Source organism: Phoca vitulina, unplaced genomic scaffold (genome assembly GCF_004348235.1).
Source record: "Phoca vitulina isolate PV1807 unplaced genomic scaffold, GSC_HSeal_1.0 scaffold17, whole genome shotgun sequence".
In the NCBI taxonomy this organism is placed as follows: Eukaryota; Metazoa; Chordata; class Mammalia; order Carnivora; family Phocidae; genus Phoca; species Phoca vitulina.
In genome coordinates, this window is record NW_022589720.1 from 25,768,427 (window position 1) to 25,778,723 (window position 10,297).

A 10,297-nucleotide genomic window follows, 5' to 3' on the forward strand; every position below is an offset into this window, starting at 1 on the left:
TGGTAGAATTCACTCATGAAGCCACATGGACTTTTGTTTGTTAGGGAATTTTTGGATTACCAATTCAGTTTTGTTACTAGTAATCCTTCTGATCAAGTTTCCTATTTCTTCTTGATTCAGTGTTAGAAGACTGTATGTTTCTAGGAATTTATCCATTTCTTCTAGGTTGTTGAGTTTGTTGGTATATAGTTTTTCATAGTATTCTCTTATAATTCTTTATAGTTCTGTGGTTGTTATTTCTCTTCCTTAATTTCTGCTTTTATTTGAGTCCTCTCTCTTTTCTTGATGAGTCCAGCTAAAGGTTTATCAATTTTGTTTATTTTTTTTAAAGAACCAGCACTTGTTTTCCTTCATCTTTTATATTGTTTTTTTAGTCTCTATTTCATTCATTTCTGCTCCAGTATTTATTATTTCTTTCTACTAACTATGGACTTTTTTTCTATTTCTAGGTCCTTTAGGTGGAAGGTTATATTGTTTAGTTGTCGTGTCTTGAGATAGGCCTGTTATCACTATAAACTTCCCTGTTAGAACGGCTTTTGCTCTGTCTCAAAGATTTTGCACCATTGTGTTTTCACTTTCGTTTGTCTCCATGTATTTTTTGATTACATCTTTGATTTCTTTGTTGATCCATTGGTTGCTTAGCAGAATGTTTTTTAGCCTCATGGATTTGTATTTTTTCCAGTTTTTTTCTTATAATTGATTATTATTTCAATCTTAAATTACTGAGACTTGTTCTGTGGGTTAACATGTGGTCTATCCTGGATAGTGTTCCATGTGCACTTGAAAAGAATGTGTATTCTGTTGTATTTGGATGAAATGTTGTGTATATATCTGTTTGGTCCATCTGGTCTAATGTATTCTTCAAAGCCATTGTTTCCTTGTTAATTTTCTGTGTGGATGCTCTATGCATTGATGTAACTGAGGTGTTAAACTCCTATACTATTATTGTATTACTGTCAATTTCTTCCTTTATGTCTGTTACTATTTGCTTTATATATTTAACTGCTCTTATGTTGGGAGCATAGATATTTGCTATTGTTATATCCTCTTGTTGGATTTATACCTTTATCATTATGCAACGTCCTCCTTTGTCTCTTGATACAGTCTTTATTTTAAAGCCTATTTTGTCTGACATAAGTGATGCTACCTCAGCGTTTTTTTCATTTCCATTTGCATGGAACACCTTTTCCCATCACTTTTATTTTCAGCCTGTATGTATCCTTAGGTCTGAAGTGAGTCTCTTGTAGGCAGCATATAGATGGGTCTTGTTTTTTATCCATTCAGTCACCCTATGACTTGTGATTGGGGTATTTAGTCCATTTACATTTAATTATTGATAGGTATATACTTATTGTCATTTTGTTAACTGATTTCTGGTTGATTTTGTAGCTTTTCTTTGTTCCTTTCTCTCATGCTCTCTTCCTTTGTGGTTTGATGGCTTTCTGTAGTGTTATTCTTTGATTTTTTTATCTTTTGTTTCTGAATTTACTGAGACCTTGTTTTATGGCCTGGAATATGGTCTATCTGGTAAGTATTCTGGGTGGACTTGAAAAGAATGTGTATTCTGCTGTTGTTGAGTGGAGTGTTTGAAAACACCACTTAAATCAAGCTGGTTGTTAATATTATTAAAATCTTCTATATCCTTGTTAACTTTCTGTCTACTTGTTCTATCAATTATTGAGGGAAGGATATTGAACTCCCTATTTGTGGAGTTGTCTATTTCTACATGTATTTTGCAGCTTTCCTATTAGGCAAATACATTATTTAATTTTGTTATGCCCTCTTAATGATTTGACTACTTTAACATTATGAAATGACCTTCTTTATCCCTGGAAATATTCTTTGCTCTGAAATTTACTTTCTCTGATATAACTATAGCCATTCTAGATTTCTTTTGACTAGTATTAGTGTGCAATATTATTTTTCACCCTTTTAACTTTTAACTATTTGTGTCTTTATTTTTAAAGTGAATTTTTTGTAAGAAGTATATAGTTGAGGATTGCTTTTAAAAAAATCTAAAATGAAAGTCTTTGCCCTTTAAATAATGGTGTTTTATTGAGTGTTTTTTAGTGATTTCATTTTACTTCTTTTGTTAGTTTTTTTTTTTAGCTGTAACTCTGTTTCATTATATAAGTGGTTGCTTTAGAGTTTATAGCAGCCATCTTTAACCCATCACAGTCTACTTTCAAGGGATATTATACCTGCTCCACAGGAAGACTGCTTCTCCCTCTCCCACTCCCCCTGCTTGTGTTCCCTCTCTCACTGTGTCTCTCTCTGTCAAATAAATAAATAAAATCTTTAAAAAAAAGCTAAATATATAAAGGATTTTCTCTTTTTTACTGTTTTGTTTTTCTCACTGGTTTTAAGCAATTTGATTATAATATACCTTGGTGAAGTTTTTTTCATGTTTTTTGTGTGTAGGGTTTATGGAACTTCTTAGATCTATGGGTTTATAGTTTTTCATCATATTTGAAACATTTTGGAGACGATTTTTTCAACTATATTTTGTACCTCATTCATTTTTCTTTGTAAACTCCAGTTATACATATATTAGGTTGCTTGAACTCATCACATATCCCACTGATGCTTTTTAAAAATTAATTAAGAAATTTCTTTGTTTTTTAGATAATTTCCATTACTTTTTCTGCAAGTTCACTATCTTTTTACTAAACTGCCTAGTCTGCTGCCAATCCTAAACAGTGTGGTTTTCATAGCAGACATTGTTATTTTCACTTCTATGAATCTGATTTGGGTTCTTTTTTGTATCTTCTCTGTTCCTACATAATTTTTGAACATTTGGAATACAGTTATAGTAATTACTTTGTAATGCCCCTGTCTGCTAATTTTAACATCAGTGTCAGTCTGAGTTGGTTTCAGCTGATTGATTTTTGTCTTCATTATGGGATGTATTTTTCCTGCTTCTTTTTATGTTTGGTAATCTTTCATTAAATGCCAACTAAATTGGCTTTGTGACTTTACATACTTGGGTTCTAGATATTCATGGGAATACAAAAATATTTATTTATTTTTATTTGGGGGGGAAGAAGGACAGAGGGAGAGGGAGAGAGACAGCCTCAAGAAGACTCCCCACTGAGTGTGGAGACTGATGTGGGGTCAATCCCAGGACCCTGAGATCATGACATGAGCTGAAATCAAGAGTCAGACACTTAACTGACTGAGCCACCCAGGTACCCATCCTATGAATATTCTTAAACTTTGCAGTTAAATTAGTTGGAAACAGTTCAATCCTTTTGAGTTTGCTTTTAAGAGTTGTTAGGTGGCATCTGAGGAGTATTTAGTCTAGGACTAATTTTATTTTATTTATTTTATTATGTTCAGTTAGCCACTGTATAGTACATAATTAGTTTTTGAGTAGTGTTCAATGATTCATTAGTTAAGTATAACACCCAGTGCTCATCACAGCATGTGCCCTCCTCAATACCCATCACCGTGTTACCCCCTCTCCCCACCCTCCTTCCCTCTGAAACCCCACATTATTTCTTGGGGTCCATAGTCTCTCATGGTTCATCTCCCTCTTGGATTTCTCCCCGTTTGGATTTCCCTCCCTTCCCCTATGGTCCTCTGTGCTATTGCTTATGTTCCATATATGAGTCAAACCATATGATAATTGTCTTTCTCTGCTTGACTTACTTCAATTAACATAATCCCCTCCAGTTCCATCCATGTTGATGCAAATGGTGGGTATTCATCATTTCTGATGGCTGAACAATATTCCATTGTGTATATGTACCACATCTTCTTTATCCATTCATCTGTTGATGGATACCTCAGCTCCTTCCACAGTTTGGCTATTGTGGACATTGCTGCTATGAACATTGGGGTGCACGTGCCCCTTCTTTTTACTACGTCTGTATCTTTGGGGTAAATACCTAGTAGTGCAATTTCTGGGTCATAGGGTAGCTCTATTCTTAACATCTTGAGGAACCTCCATGCTGTTTTCCAGAATGGTTGTACCAGCTTGCATTCCCACCAACAGTGTAAGAGGGTTCCCCTTTCTCTGCATCCTCGCCAACATTTGTTGTTTCCTGTTTTGTTAATTTTTGCCATTCTAACTGGTGTAAAGTGGTATCTCATTGTGGTTTTGATTTGGATTTCCCTGATGGCTAGTGATGTTGAGCATTTTTTCATGTGTCTGTTAGCCATTTGTATGTCTCTTTTGGAGAAGTGTCTGTTCATGTCTTCTGCCCAATTTTTTACTGGGTTATTAGTTTTTTGAGTGTTGAGTTTGAGAAGTTCTTTATAGATCTTGGATATTAACCCTTTATCTGTAATGTCATTTGCAAATATCTTCTCCCATTCCGTGGGCTGCCTCTTTGTTTTGTTGACTGTTTCCTTTGCTGTGCAGGAACTTATCTTGATGAAGTCCCCAAAGTTTATTTTTGCTTTTGTTTCACTGGCTTTTGGAGACGTCTCTTGAAAGAAGTTACTGTGGCCAATGTCAAAGAGGTAACTGTCTATATGTTCTCCTCTAGGATTTGGATGGATTCCTGTCTCACATTGAGGTCTTTCATCCATTTTCAGTTTATCTTTGTGTATGGTGTAAAGGCATGATCCAGGTTCATTCTTCTATATGTAGCCATCCAATTCTCCCAGCACCACTTACTGAAAAGACTTTTTTTCCATTGGATATTTTTTCCTGATTTGTCAAAGATTAGTTGACCATAGAGTTGAGGGTCCATTTCTGGAGTCTCTATTCTGTTCCATTGGCCTATGTGTCTGTTTTTATGCCAATACCATGCTGTCTTGGTGATCACGGCTTTGTAATATAGCTTGAAGTCAGACAACGTGATGCCCCCAGCTTTGTTTTTCTTCTTCATCATTCCCTTGGTGATTTGGGTCTTTTCTGGTTCCATACAAATTTTAGGATTTTTTGTTCCAGCTCTTTGCAAAAAGCCAATGGTATTTTAATAGGGATAGCACTGAAAGTGTAAATTGCTCTGGGGAGGATAGACATTTTAACAATGTTTATTCTTCCGATCCATGAGCATGGAACATTTTTCCATCTTTTTGTGTCTTCTTCAATTTCTTTCATGAGTGTTCTGTAGTTTCTAGAGTATAGATCCTTTACCTCTTTAGTTAGGTTTATTCCTAAGTATCTTATGGTTTTTGTTGCTATTGTAAATGGAATCGTTTCTCTAATTTCTCTTTTGCATTGTTAGTGTATAAGAAAGCAACTGATTTCTGTGCATTGATTTTAAATCCTGCCACATTACTGAATTGCTATATGAGTTCTAGTAATTTGGGGGTGGAGTCTTTTGGGTTTTCCACATAAAGTATCGTATCATCTGCAAAGGGGAGAGTTTGACTTCTTTGCCAATTTGGATACCTTTTCTTTCTTTTTGTTGTCTGATTGCTGAGGCTAGGACTTCTAGTACCATGTTGAACAATAGTGGTGAGACTGGGCATCCCTGTTGTGTTCCTGATCTTAAGGGAAAACTCTCAGCTTTTCCCCATTGATAATGATATTTGCTGTGGGCTTTTCATAGATGGTTTTTATGATAATTGAGGAAGGTTCCCTCTATCCCTATACTCTGAGGAGTTCTAATCAGGAACAGATGTATTTTGTCAATTGCTTTTTCTGCATCAATTGAGAGGATCGTATGGTTCTTGTCTTTTCTTTTATTGATGTATTGTATCACATTAATTGATTTGCGGATGTTGAACCAACCTTGCAGCCCAGGAATAAATCCCACTTGGTCGTGGTGAATAATCCTTTTAATGTACTGCTGGATCCTATTAGCTAGGATCTTGTTGAGTATTTTGGCATCCATGTTCATCAAGGATATTGGTCTGTAATTCTCCTTTTTGATAGGGTCTTTGCCTGGTTTTGGGATCAGGGTAATGGTGGCCTCAATAGAAGGAGTTTGGAAGTTTTACTTCTGTTTCTGTTTTTTGGAACAGCTTCAGTAGAATAACTATTATTTCTTCTTTAGATGTTTGGTAGAATTTCCCTGGGAAGCCATCTGGCCCTGGACTCTTGTTTTTGGGGAGGTTTTTGATTACTGCTTCAATTTCGTTACTGGTTATTGGTCTATTCAGATTGTCTATTTTTTCCTGTTTCAGTCTTGGTAGTTTGTAAGTTTCCAGGAAGGCATCCATTTCTTCCAGGTTGCTTAATTTATTGGCATACAGTTGCTGGTAATTTCTAATAATTGTTTCTATTTCCTTGGTGTTAGTCGTGATCTCTCCCTTTCATTCATGATTTTATTAATTTGGATCCTTTCTCTTTTCTTTTGGATAAGTTTGGTCAGTGGTTTATCAATCTTACTAATTCTTTCAAAGAACCAGCTTCTAGTTTTGTTGATCTGTTCTACTGTTTTTCTGGTTTCTATTTCATTGATCTCTGCTCTAATCATTATTATTTCTCTTTTTTTGCTTGGTTTAGGTTTTATTTGCTGTTCTTTCTCCAGCTCCTTTAGGTGTAGGGTTAGCTTGTGCATTTGGGATTTTTCTGATTTTTGGAGAGAGGCTTGGATGGCTATGTATTTCTCCCTTAGGACCACCTTTGCAGTATCCCATAGGTTTTGGACCGACGTGTTTTTATTCTCATTGGTTTCCATGAATTGTTTAAGTTCTTCTTAATTTCCTGGTTGACCCATTCATTCTTTAGCAGGATTCTCTTTAACTTCCAAGTGTTTAAATTCCTTCCAAATTTTTTCTTGTGATTGAGTTCCAGTTTCAAGGCATTGTGGTATCATGCAGGGAATAATCTCAATCTTTTGGTATTGGCTGAGACCTGATTTGTGACCCAGGATGTGGTCTATTTTGAAGAAAGTTCCTTGTGCATTCGAGAAGAATGAGTATTCTGTTGTTTTAGGGTAGAATGTTCTGTATATATCTACAAAGTCCATCTGGTCCAATGTGTCATTCAAAGCTCTTATTTCTTTGTTGATCTTCTGTTTAGATGATCTGTCCAGTGCTGAGAGTGGAGTGTTAAAATCTCCTACTATTAATGTATTATTGTCTATCTGATTCTTTATTTTGGTTAACAGCTGGTTTATGTAGTTGATTGCTCCCATGTTGGGGGCATAGATATTTACAATTGTTAGATCTTCTTGTTGGATAGACCCTTTAAGAATGATATAGTGTCCCTCTGGATCTGTTATTACAGTCTTTGGTTTAAATTCTAATTTGTCTGATATAAGAATTGCTACCCCAGCTTTCTTTTGAGGTCCGTTGGCATGAAAAATTGTTCTCCATCCCCCCACTTTCAGTCTGGAGGTGTCTTTTAGGTTCAAAATGGGTCTCTTGTAGACAGCATATGGATAGGTCCTGTCTTTGTATCCAATCTGCAACCCTGTGCCTTTTCATGGGAGCATTTAGGTTGTTCATGTTGAGGGTTACTACTGAAAGATATGTGTTTATTGCCATCCTATTGTCTGTAGAGTCCCTGTTGTTCTATGGATTGTCTGTACATTTCTGGTCCATATTACTCTTGGGGCCTTTCTTCTTTTATAGAATCCCCTTTCGTATTTCTTGCAGGGCTAGCTTGGTGGTCACATATTCTTTCAGCTTCTGCCTGTCCTGGAAGCTCTTTATCTCTCCATCTATTCTGAATGACAGCTTTGCTGGATAAAGTATTCTTGGCTGCATGTTCTTCTCATTTAGTAACCTGAATATGTCTTTCCAGCCCTTTCTGGCTTGCCAGGTCTCTGTGGACAGGTCTGACATTATTCTGATGTTCTTCCCTCTGTATGTAAGGGATCTCTTTCCCTTAACTGCCCTTAGGATGGCTTCCTTGGTTCTAAGATTTGTGAGTTTTACTATTACATGTGAGTTTTTATTATGTTGTTTTTATTTTATTATAGATTTATAGATTATCATTTCTTAAAGGTTAGTGCTTTTAATGTCCTTTTTAAGCAACTTTCGAATATTCTGAGATATCAAAAATATTTAACAAACAATGAATCATGGAACACTACGTCAAAAACTAATGATGTACTGTATGGTGATTAACATAACATAATAAAATAAAATTAAAAAAATATTCTCTTTGTTTTCACTTTAAAGCTTCATTTGTTTTACCTCTTGCATTTGGGTGTGCAATAAATCTGGAATTGATTTTTGTATATGGTGTAAAGTAGAGGTCAAGAAACTTTTTTTTGTATGGATACGCAATTGACCCATCATTACGTACTAAAAAGACCATACTTTTTGCACTTCACTGGAGTGTCGCCTTTGTCATAAATCAGGTGACTGTACATATATTACTTTATAAACTCTGTTCTCTTCCATTTTCAGGATTCCTATAATGCCACACTTTTCTAATTAGTATAGTTCATAGTGAGTCTTGATATATGGTAGAAAGGCCTTCAGTTTTTAAATTTATTGTTCTTAAAGACTTCCTTGTTCATTCATAAGCCTTTGCATTTCCTTATGAATTTCAGAATCATCAATTTCTTCAAAAAAGTTACCTGTTGGGAGTTTAAGTGGTTTGCAAATTGAATTGATAGATTAGTTTAGGGTAAAGTGACATTTTTACATATTGGTTCTTTTTGTCCATGAACATGGTATATCTTCCATTTATTTAGCCCCCTCAACTTCTCTCACTAATGTTTTGTAGTTTTCAGTGTAAAACTAATGTGCATTTTTGTTCTGCTCAGTATCTTAAAGGTTGTCCATATTAACAAGGATCTTTAACTCATTTTCTCCCCAAATGTTTTCTAAGATTTCAAAATGGTGAGAAAAACTAGACATGGGTCAGTCTACCTGAAGCATATAGTGTAGTGATAATAAAAAGTTTATATTCATAGTGCAAGTAGTAATTGTGTATCATTAAAGCAACATTATAACACATTAAATTCATACTGAATTTTATGGATGTCATGAGTTTATTTTTGCTTTTACATTTGTTTAGGTTTTTGGGGGGTGGGACAGGAGGCACATTTGCTTTACTGCTTATGTTGCATATTCAAAGAAATACAATAAACCCCGTTTTAAAAATATAAGGCACATTAAAGCCTCTTCAAGTTCCATATTATGGAATTTCCTATTGGCTAATAAAAGTATTTTCTATTGGCTAATTCCTATTGGCTAATAAAAGTATTTCCACTATAGAACTAGAACTATCTGGGAATTCACATGATAAATTTTTTGAATGCAAGATACCTGAAACATTATTATATCTTACCTAATGGGATAATTGAACAGTCTTAAATCAAATGTCTGTATGTGAATAATGATTATAACTATTGTCAAACTTGCAGAAACTTAATTAGCTTATCCACATATGTACAGTCAGATCCTCAAATGTTAATTATATAAAATCTAAAGGAAGAACAGTATGTAGGGAGATTTGGCATTTTTAGTCTTCCTTCCGTAAGTCACTTGCTATTTGCAAAGGCTAGTATTATAAGATGCCAAAGATCATGGACAGATACTGTTCATATGACACCTGAATCTAGCCATCCTGATCAATAAGGTAATGCCTGAATATATCTGTTAATGTTGGTAAGGAAATCATGGAGTGTTGCACTTAGCAGGCCACAGAAACTTAACTTTCACTGATCTTGCATTCTGCAAGAAGATGCAGCCTTGGATGAAGTCATCAAACGATTTGCCCCTGTCCATATCTGTCAAACTTGTGAATGAGGATGTCCGGAAACTGGTCAGAGAGCTGGTACCCTGAGAGTGCTTGCTTGAGCTTGTTCTTGTCAATCATCCTAGAGTTTTCCCTGTCATAAGAGTGGAAGATGTTCTGCTAGTCTGTGATGTACTTACAGATGCCAGTGAACTTGCTGAAGTTCACACCAGCCTTGTTCTCTCAAACACAGACACGATGGACCTGAGAGTCAACTGATTAAATGGAGTCCATGTCCCATTGGATAGTGCTGGCTGAAGCTTGTTGTCTTTATCAACCCTTTGGAAAACGTGCCACAAGAAGCTCTGGTCTGACAGCACTGCACCTCTGGCAGGGCTGGCCCCAGGCCCAGGCAGTAAGGTAGGTGCCATGGGCTCAGGTGTGCAGCTGGGCTGAGGCACCAGGGGAACACGAGAGGTGTTTAGGTTTTATTATATAAAATCAACAGATTTGATTAACATCATGGTAAAAATAATTTAATGTTGTGGGATCCACAAGAAATTTTTCTTTTGCAAAGTGTCTATATATCACTGAAATTTGAAAAACTGTTTAAGAAAATGATTTTTGCTTAATTCATGTTGCCAAATTGAATGTCGAATATGTAGGTAGAATTGTGGATGAAGTAACTCAAGGAATTTTCTAGAAATAGCTTCTAACTCTTTGGTTAAAGAGTTTGGTTACTGATGGAGTTTCTTC

At 35.5% G+C, this 10,297-nt stretch overlaps 1 pseudogene; it reads right to left on the reverse strand.

The window, feature by feature from the left end:
• Positions 1–9,370: 9,370 nt before the first annotated feature.
• LOC116639067 lies at positions 9,371–9,972 on the reverse strand (annotated as a pseudogene).
• Between the last annotated feature and the right edge of the window lie 325 nt (positions 9,973–10,297).